Here is a 9559-nt window from a genome sequence, read left to right as displayed (position 1 = left end):
GGTAAACTCCTCCCTGCCCGGCGCCCTCTCCCTCTGCCCCAAGAGAGTTGTACCAATCCGGAGCAGTGCGCTACCCCCGGAGGTCAAGGGGACCTAGGTCATCTCTGGACAGGGAGAGCATCAGGGCTTGGAGCACTTAGCTGGACCAGTAGTGCCGGTTGCCATAGAGGTGGGTAGGGGCATCTCCACTGCGATTCCAGGTTTGCTTGTGGTCGCCAGATTTAGAATCGCTTCCGCAGATTCTGTTCAGCGTGCAGGCCAGGTGGAGGAAGAGGGGGCAGAGCCCACCCTGGCTTGCCTGGAGCTACTCCTCTGATCCTGCACCCGTTCCTCCTGCCCTGCTGGGATGTTCCTTTTTGCATGGGGGCCCCTGGGAGCTATTCTTACCTTCTTACTCAGCTTGTATTTTAGTCTGGCCATTAAGGAGATATACATGCCCACTGTGCACATGTCAACACAAATGGATTGATGACCGGTAGACAGACCTAGAATTCTTCAACCAGCAAAGTTCTAGGGAGACCAGGGCCTGGGGAACTTCTGACCAGGGCTCTTCTGCCTTTCTAATGCGATGTGGTCTGTTTATTCAATACCCTGGGCATTTGGATGGTTGGGCAGCACAAAGAGTTCGTGTGCTCCACTACTAACCTGAAGGTGGGTGGTTCAAACCCACCCGAAGCACCTGGAATTCAGAAAGGCCTGGTGATTTGGACCTGCTTCCGTTAGGATGACAGCCCAGAGGAGTTCTCCTCTGTAGCCCCCCCTCGGGTTGTCCTGAGCTGAAATACACTCAGTGCTTGAAATGTGCTTGTTTTGGGGGGGGGGCAAGGGGAGGCACACACCCAGTGGGGACCGTTTGCACTCATTAAAGGGTGTTAACACACAATGTTTTGTTTGTTGTTGTCTCCACTATGCTATTGTTGTGAACCTATTTAGCCTTCATAATTAGCATTGGTGAGGGGAGGGGTAAATGGAAACCAATTACATTCCACTTTGGTGTCTTCACTCAAGAAGAGCCACCAACTTTTGGTTTATCCGGTGAACGGTTTTTTAAAGGAGACAAAAAAATAAGACGTTGCCTCCAAAACAAAAGGGTAGGGAGTTCTGTGACATACGCATTTGGGGATTGAGCACTTCATTGGAAACATACGGTAAAACCAGAAATGTCAGAGCACAGGGCTCTACTACAGGGCACCAGAGATTGTGGAGCAAATGCTCAGGAGCTTCAGCAGGGAACTGCGGATCGCCAGGTGCGAAGCTGAAGGTGAGCCTGAGTGTGAAGATGGGGCTGCCAGCAGGGAATATCTGTGCAATGGATACAGGATCCTTGCCCCTTGCCTTGTGACCCAGCTGCTGAAGTCTACAGAGTTAAAAAAAAGTAAAATAAACCAAACTCCCGGCCATTGAATCAATTCCAACTCATAGTGACCCTAGAGCACAGAGTAGAACTGCCCTGGTAGGTTTCCTACATACAGCAGACAGCCTGTCTTTCTTTCTTGGAATAGCTGGTGGTTTTGAATTGCTGACCTTTGTGATTAGCATCCCAATGTGTAACCCACGGAGGCACAGGCCCCAGGAGAAGTCAGTCTGGTTCACCAGGTAGATGTGGAAGCCAGAGGGCTGGATTCAAGTTCCTTCTCTGCCGACTAACCACACTGCAAGTTACCGACCCACTCTGAGCCTCAGTTTAGCTCTCTGTAAATGTGGGTCCTGTGACTGAGGAATGGGAGAGGCGTTCTGAAGGTGGGATATGCCAAGTTCTCAGTGGGGTGTCTGTATCCACTGAGCTGTCGAAAAAGGGGCAGGGACCCCTGATGTCCCTAGGGGCTGCTCCAGACAGGAGAATGGGCATGTGCCCCTGCAGGGAAGGTGACATTCCCTGGTACCCAATAACCTCTCCAAGTGGGGAGAAGGGAGTGGCTCAGGCAGAAGCTGCTGGCATCTGTCTGGGGGTGGGGGTGGGGGGCAGGGTGAGTGGCTGGGCACAGTGGCCTCTGCTTTGACTTTATTTATAGAGCATGCCCCACCCATGCCCCAGAATGTGCCTCTAACCTGGAGCACTTGGGAAGAAGCTGGGTCAGCACGGAGAGGACAGAGAGAGGGTGAGGACTTAGAGCAGCAAGACAGATCCTGCCTCTGGGGAGGTCCTTCCAAGGACAGGGTCACCCACCCTGCAATTCCCAACCCCCAATGCTGGAGACCCTTGCATACAGTTCCTCATGTGGTGGTGACCCCCCAACTAAGACATTATTTTCGTTGCCACTTCATCACTGTCATTTTGTTACTGTTATGTATTGGGCGACCCCCGTGAAAGGGATATTCGACCCCCAAAGGGCGCGACCCACAGGTTGAGAACCACTGCCTCAAGTGAAGCTACAGGCTGCCATGGGCTGACCAAAAAGAAGCTGCATGTTCAGGAACAGTCCCTGGCCACTCACTTCAAGGGAAATGTAACATTTAATTACAGAAATGACACTGCATAGCTAATGCACCGCATGCAAAACACCCCAAACAGCCTTCATATGGCATTTATTCCAATGAGTCACCCCAAAAGTGGGTGGGGGAGAAGAGAGCTTTTCTGTGGCCGCTCTAAGCTCCAATTGTACCCATATGCCCTTTTCTAATGATCCCGCTTCAGACAGCAGACAGCAGCCAACAGAGAGAGAGAGAACGAGCAGGAGGAGGCCGGGCAGAAGCTGGGTGGAATATCCGCAGACCTTCCGTGTCCCTTTAATTTGAATATTTAAAAAAAGGTTATCATGTTATTGAAGGCCTTTGCAATTCTTATTACAACCCATACATCAGTTGTAGCAGGCATATTTGTATCTGTGTTGCCATCATTCTTTTCTAGACAGTTACTTTCTAGGGAGCCCTTCTGGGGCTGCGCTGAAGACCTTTAGGACTGGCCAGTTTGATCACCAGCACGTTGAGTAATAACCTAGCCTGTCTGAGTAATTCAACGTCCGACCCCAGTTTCCTTAAAAGAAATATACAAAGGACGGCTGCCACTAGCAAGATCCATTTGTGTGTAACTAAAACAAGCACTTTTTGTGTGTGTGTGTGTGTGTGGGGTAGGGGAGGGCATCTTTCATTGATTAAAAGGACTCCTGGATTATGCAGAGAAATTTTATCTCGATTTCTGTACAAATCTCCTGGGCTCTTGGGGGTCCAAGTGAAGGAGAATTGTCACCAGCGTCAGCCCTGAGCGCCACTCTTTCCTGGAGGAGGCTGGCAACCTCTCAGACACCAGTCTCAGAGTCTAACATACCGTGGCTATTGGGCGAGTCCCTCCTCCAGGATCTCTCCCCAGAGGCTCCAGGAGCAAGGACTTAACTGTCATGCAAATTTTGTTTGAAACGATTGCTGTAAGAGCCGCCGAGTTGGTGTCTACTGGTAGCAACCTTAGATAGAACGGGAGGAACACCGCCCGGTCTGTGCCATCCCCACAGATGTTCCGGCGTCAGTTGGTTGTAGCGTGGTGACTTGTGCTGGGAGCCCTGTGGCTGGTGTTTCCAGTGCCAGCACGGTCACCCAAAGGGAGCAGGTTTCAGCGGTGCTTTCAGACCAAGCATAGGCACCGACAAGAAGGCTCAGGCTGCCACCTCGGAGGAATTAGCCGCTGAAAACCTTACGGTTTTTAAAAGGATGATGCAAACCGTGGTCCAACGTAATTGATTTTCTCTGTACTCTTGTTGTATAGGTTCCGGGAAGCTCCCTAGGCGACCCCCCTGGGGTCACAATTTCCCCTCTTTTTCAACCCAGGGAAAGCAGCAAACTGAAGTGGCCCTGTTTGGAGGGTAGTGAGTTGAGCTGGGGGGAGGCGGCTCACTCGCTTAATGCTCTCCCCACCCCACCCTCACATTCACACCTGCACTATCCTGGGGAACTGGTGGTCCCCCCCCCCCCCACAATCAGATTCTGAAATCTCCATTCCTGTGCTCCCTTGGATCCTCAGCTCTCATCCTCAGAATTTGGGGGAGCCCCAGGAAAGACCAGACCAAAGGATGGAAACCTGTTCTCCACACCGCTGAGTGTGGAGGCTGCCGCCTGGTGGGAGGGCGTGGGGTGGGCAAAGGGACCGGAAGGCTCTAGAGGCAATGCCAGGTAGCCGGAGAGTGCTGCTGGGATGGAGAGGGAGGGGCACAGGGCCGGTGGAGGGGGCGCACTGGAGGGACTCAGCTGCCAACTCCCCAAAGAGAGCCCTGGTCGGTGGCGAGGCTGCTTGGAGTTGCTCGGGAGCAGATGCGCTCGAGAGCTGACTCTTCCCACCGCCTCTGCCTGCCCCGCCCTCTGTAGTTTGGCTGCAAGGCCGGGTCATAACCCGCTGGCAGTAGTAGCTTTGTACCCACCGGGAGGTGCCTGTGCTCAGCAGACAGGGACACAGCCAGTGGGCTTCGGAACACACTCAGCACGGGGCCCTAAGGGCTATACACTCTGTATCACGTGGGCAGAGAGAGACTTGAGCCGGGGCCTGGGGCTGTTGGCTGAGTCCTGGCGGGCAGTCCTTGACTTCCTTATATGTGACATGGTCTCTGGTAGTTAGGAAACCTCGTCACCGCTGGCCACTTGGGTGAGCTCACACGTGAGAACTCCCTTCCGGAGGAGCACTGGGGAAAGACACCGGGAAGGCTGATGTCACCCCCACCCTCCTCCCCCTATCCTCCCACCAGGATGCAGGTGCCTGAGGTCCTCTTACCTTGGTGACCTGCCTCTGGCTTGCTGGGAAGGATGCAGGCCCCTCCTCCACACGCAGACAGCTGGCCCGTAACTCCCTGGGGCTCTGCTGCTGGCCCCTGGTGGTGTGGTAGGGGCGGGGCTCTAATTGCTCACCTGCTGCTACGAGGTGCCAGGTTGGGTGGCAGTCCCACTTGAGGGAGTTCTGGCTGGGGGCTGGGGACCTCCGAGGTGGGTGGGGAGGTCCCCCCTCTCACTCCACCCACACCATTGCTTCTGGGGTTCAGAGGAACTTTGGTGGGGACACATCCTTCGGAACTCAGGAGGGCTCTCTTTTGCAGCCACTTGTCCACTGTGCTCACCACACCCCTCAGGGGTTGTCAAGGCCGGTGGGCTGGGGGTAGTTGGGGTGGGGAGAGAAGCAGCCCCAGGTTCCAGCCAGGATGCTGCTCCTGTGAGATGGGGCCATGGGAGCCGAGCCCAGCCGGGGTGGGCCAGGGAACAGGGGGTCTTGCTCCTGCAAAGGGACTGCAGTCCTTGCTGGCTGCAGCCCTTGCTGGCTGCGTGGGCCCCTAGGAGCGTGTGTGCCCTGGCCCACTCGAGGACCGGGCCAGGCTGCTCCAATCAAAGAATCAAACCCATTGGGTCATCTTCCCGGGCAGCCCGGTTTCCTGCAGAAGGGGAGCTATCCAGAAGCAACTGGAGAAGCGGACTGGGAGCTTTCTAATCAGTTGAGACCCATCGCTCTCCCCTCAGAGCCTGGCCTCTCCCTCCTCCGCTTCTCCGGCCGGCGTGCATCCCGCGGTCAGTGGCTGTCAACAAAACCTCATAATTAGATGAGTCTGCCGTCACTTTTCTGTTGGAGTGAGGCATGCTCAGGCTTGCTTCTGCTTCTTAATTTTTGAGCAGGGCTGCCTCCTGGGCTAATTACTTGGCAGTAATGAGGGAGGAGGGAGCAAGTCGTGAACGCTTTCCTGAGCCTTGAGTCGGAAACTGCAAATTAAAAACAATACGGGAGGCCTCCACAAACAGGAAGCTGACAGCGACCAAGATGGAAATAATGAATTCGGATAAAAATAACCAACTCTGTGGCTGGGAGACAGAGGCCAATGTCATTCCAAGAGCATTGCCACATCCCTGCTTGGTCACCTGCAACGAGAGATGGTCGGGTTTTGACCCTTTCCCCAAACGCCCTGTGGTGGATTCCCATGGCTCCCAGCGGACCTGGGGGACAGCGTATATGCCCACGGGTAGCCTGTCCAGGGATGCCAACCTCACCTTTCTCCACCAGCCTTTTCGTGAGTGGTTGAGTGCTTAACTACTGAGCAGCCGGGCCTCCTCGGGTAGATTAGGTCATTTATAGAAAATGCATTTAAAAGAAGACCCCGTGGGAGGGTGAATCCATCATTAGCAATATGGGGCACGCGGGCCCAGGGTGGTCTGTCTTTCCTTTTACTGTCACAAATGTTGGAATTATATGATCCCACAGTCTTTTTTTGTCAATCAAAACTTACCCCACCCCACTCTGTCTTGGCTTTGTTCTAATTAAGGCCCATTGTGTTTTGTTTATCATCGCTCTAAAAAATACACCCTCTCAACTCAACCACCACAGGTACCTCTGGAGGAGGGAGGGGGGGATGAGGGGAAGACTGGGTGGGGGTGAGACTTAGCTCTCCCTCGCTGAAGTGGTCTGTCCTCTTGGAATCCAGTGTCAACCCTGCCTGGGAAAACAAAGCCCAAACCCCCTGAGGGAGTGGGGACCGAATCAGTTCCAACTCATAGTCATGGTCATCGCACCTCCTCATGACCCTCTAGCACAGGACAGAACTGCCTCTGTGGGTTGGTGTATTAGTCTGGGCACTTTAGAGAAACACATCCACAGAAACTCATGTATAAGAGAGTTTTATATAAAGGGTAAGTGCGCATCAAGAAAACATCCCAACCTAGTGCTGCCCAAGCCCACAAGTCCAACATTAGCCCATATGTCCCACACCAATCCACTAAATCCTCCTCCATCTCACAAAACACACGCAATGGTGCCGACTGCAGGAGGAAAGCCAAATCAGTAAACATGTAAACATCTCAGCGCTGGCAGGATTTCCACATGGCTTCTCCAGCACTCAGGGCTGCATCGGGGTAGGTCCATGTGGCTTCTCCTTGTCGATGTCCTGCAGGAAGTGAACCTTGCCAGCTGAAGCAGGGAACTGCTAAGGCAGCTGCACCCTGGTCCGACCATCACAAAGCAAGAGACCGGAGAACTCGAAAGGCGAGGCTCACCGAGCCATTTATCCCTCCGCCCTTCAATTAATCCCACATGTGTTTATCAGCCAGGTTGGCACAATAAACTACCTCAGTTGGCAAGACGGTCAGTGTTTGCAGGAGGAGCAGGCCGCTCCCTTGGAGAAGGCTGAACTTCAGACCTTGAAGTTAGTGCGTAACCAGTCTGTGCACAGGTCTATGCCTCACAAAGTGCCTGTGACCAAGTCTCTGAGGTCGGTGGACGGCTGCAGGCGGATTCTCTCAGAAACCCACCTGGCTTAGTCCTCTTAAAGTGCCTTCAAAAACGGGGGTCCCATAAAAACGGAGGCTTCCGAGGGGATCTGCTGGGCCAGGTCGATTCACGGCAGAGAGATCAGCTCAGAAGGTTCTAAACCCAGAAGGTTCTAAGCCAGACTCGCAGCCATTGAGTGGATGCTGACTCGATTCAACCCCCTGTGGGCTCCCCAGACCGTAACTGTTTACGAGAGTAGAAAGCCCAGTCTTTTCCCAAGGAGCTGCTGGCGGTTTTGAACTGCTGATCATGAGGATCGCAGCCCAGCGTGTGACCACTAGGCTACCCTCAGAAGGTGATGGTGAGTGTTTTGTAGAATCCCAGGACTCAGGACAGTCACCAGGGCTTCTTAGGAAGAAGTTGGAAGACAACGGGAAACGGCATTGATGAGGAAAAGATCGGGAAAGTTTCACTAAGGAGTTTTGTCCATCCCCCCCGCCCCCTAACAAGGCAGCTGCTCCTTCTGAGAGGGGAGTAAGGGCTGTCCTGTGAGATTTCTGCTGGGAAACCTGACCACCCACCCCCTTCACCTGATAGCCCCGAGCCTGCCCTTTCAGACTGGTTTTTGTTCTCCAAATTCAAAAGGCGCGTCTGAAGAACAGGACTTGAATTCCTGAAGGGTTCCAGAACACCTTGTGGACGGTCAAGTGCACAGTCAGACTTCTGTGGGGAAGGGTGACCCTCCCACCGACCTACTGCCAGTGAGTCAATTCTGACCCATGATGACCCTGCAGGGTAGAGTAGCTCGCCCCTCAGGGTCTCCGCGGCTGTAGACCCATCTCGTCAGGGGCAAAGGCCCAGCCTTTCTCCTGCAGAGCTGCGGTTAGCGGCCCAACGATGGAGGACAGGCCCAGGAACAACAGCTTCGTTTTGTTTGTTTTCCTTCAGAAGTTGATCGCCAGGTCTTTCTTCCAAGGCGCCTCTTGGTAGACTCTAATGTCCAATCTTTCCGTGAACACCGGGTGTACTCACTGTGCGCGTCACCAGGGGCCTGGCTCCAAATGGGCAGCAGGGACCCTAAAGGGCCTCGTGTTGGCACCCAACACAGGGGAAAACTTCTGCTGGTTTTCGCGATTCTTTTGCATTTTAAACTTCAGGAACGGAAGCCTTCCCTCCTCTCCCTTTTTCAGGACTGAGTGTCTGCAGGAGACCAGGCCCTGTGCTGGGGGCTGGAGAAGCAGACAGTCCCGGACCCAGTCCCTGCCCCGCAGCAAACATAAGCTTCTAGCCAACATGTCCCCGCTGCCCCCACTGGTCATTCAGAGGCGATGCTTGTCGGAGCAAGGCAGCCTGAGACCCCCCTGGTCCACAGAGGGTGGGTGTGGGCATGCTGCCCTGATGAAGGGCCCACCCCCGCTGACTTTCAAGGGTGAGAAAGGGCCTGCATGGGGCGGAGATAAGGGGCTAGGTGTGAGCAGGGCATCCACAGGCAGCTTTGGGGCACCTGCCCCTCCAAGCCCAGTTTCCTCCCGGTATCCAAGCAGCCAGGTGCAACAGCTGGGCAAGGAGGCCTAGTCAGAGCACAAGCTCTGCAGTTGGACTGCCTGGTACCTAAGCACTTTCCTTCACCTCTCTGTGCCTTGACCTCCTCTTCTGGAAAATGGTGAGTCAGGATATGACTAAGCCATCAGGGCCGTGATGAGAAGTAGTTCACCCAGGCTGGTGGCACTGGGTATGCTTGGCATAGGGTCACTGCTGGTCACTGAGGGCAGGGTGACCAGCGGGGGCAGCAGTGCTGCTCTGCAGCCAACATCTCATGTGCCCCAGGTCCGGTGTCATGGAGGGGTGCTGTGAGCTGGCTCTGGGTCCAATTCTGCCCGTACCCATGGCCTTGAGCCAGGCAGGCATACCTCCTCACCAGTGTCCACGCTGGCAGTGGGAGGGGATTCGAGGGACCTTAGTGGGAAGCAGGTACCAAGGAGCAAGACATCCACAGCTGGCCAAGGGGCCTGCTGGGCAGTTTGTCCGGTGACCTTGGCCTGGTTGCATTTTATTGACAAGTGGGACCAGGTGCAGAGAGAAAGAGAAGCAAAGGAGGGGAGTGTGGCCCAGAAAGCCTGCCTGGAGGGATGGTCACCACTAGAGCTTTCTTGGGGCCTGAGCTGGGTAGGGTTGGGCAGCTCCGAACCCTGGACTGTCCTTGAAACTGGCACTCCTAGGTTGCAGTTGGCTTCCCACTGTCAGACTGTCCTGTAGGTGTGTTTGGGGAGTCCAGGAACCAATCTCCAGAGGAGGGAGGACCTGCATCCATGGGGGTGGGGGCTGCCTGGGACCAGGTGTCAGGGCTGGTTGGCAGGCCCAGGGAAGGCAGGAGAGAGACAGGCAGGTCCTGTTTCC

Source organism: Echinops telfairi, unplaced genomic scaffold (assembly GCF_000313985.2).
Source record: "Echinops telfairi isolate 266 unplaced genomic scaffold, ASM31398v2 ScPeMD7_7457;HRSCAF=8495, whole genome shotgun sequence".
NCBI classification, from domain to species: Eukaryota; Metazoa; Chordata; class Mammalia; order Afrosoricida; family Tenrecidae; genus Echinops; species Echinops telfairi.
Note: the sequence above shows the minus strand (reverse complement) of the source record.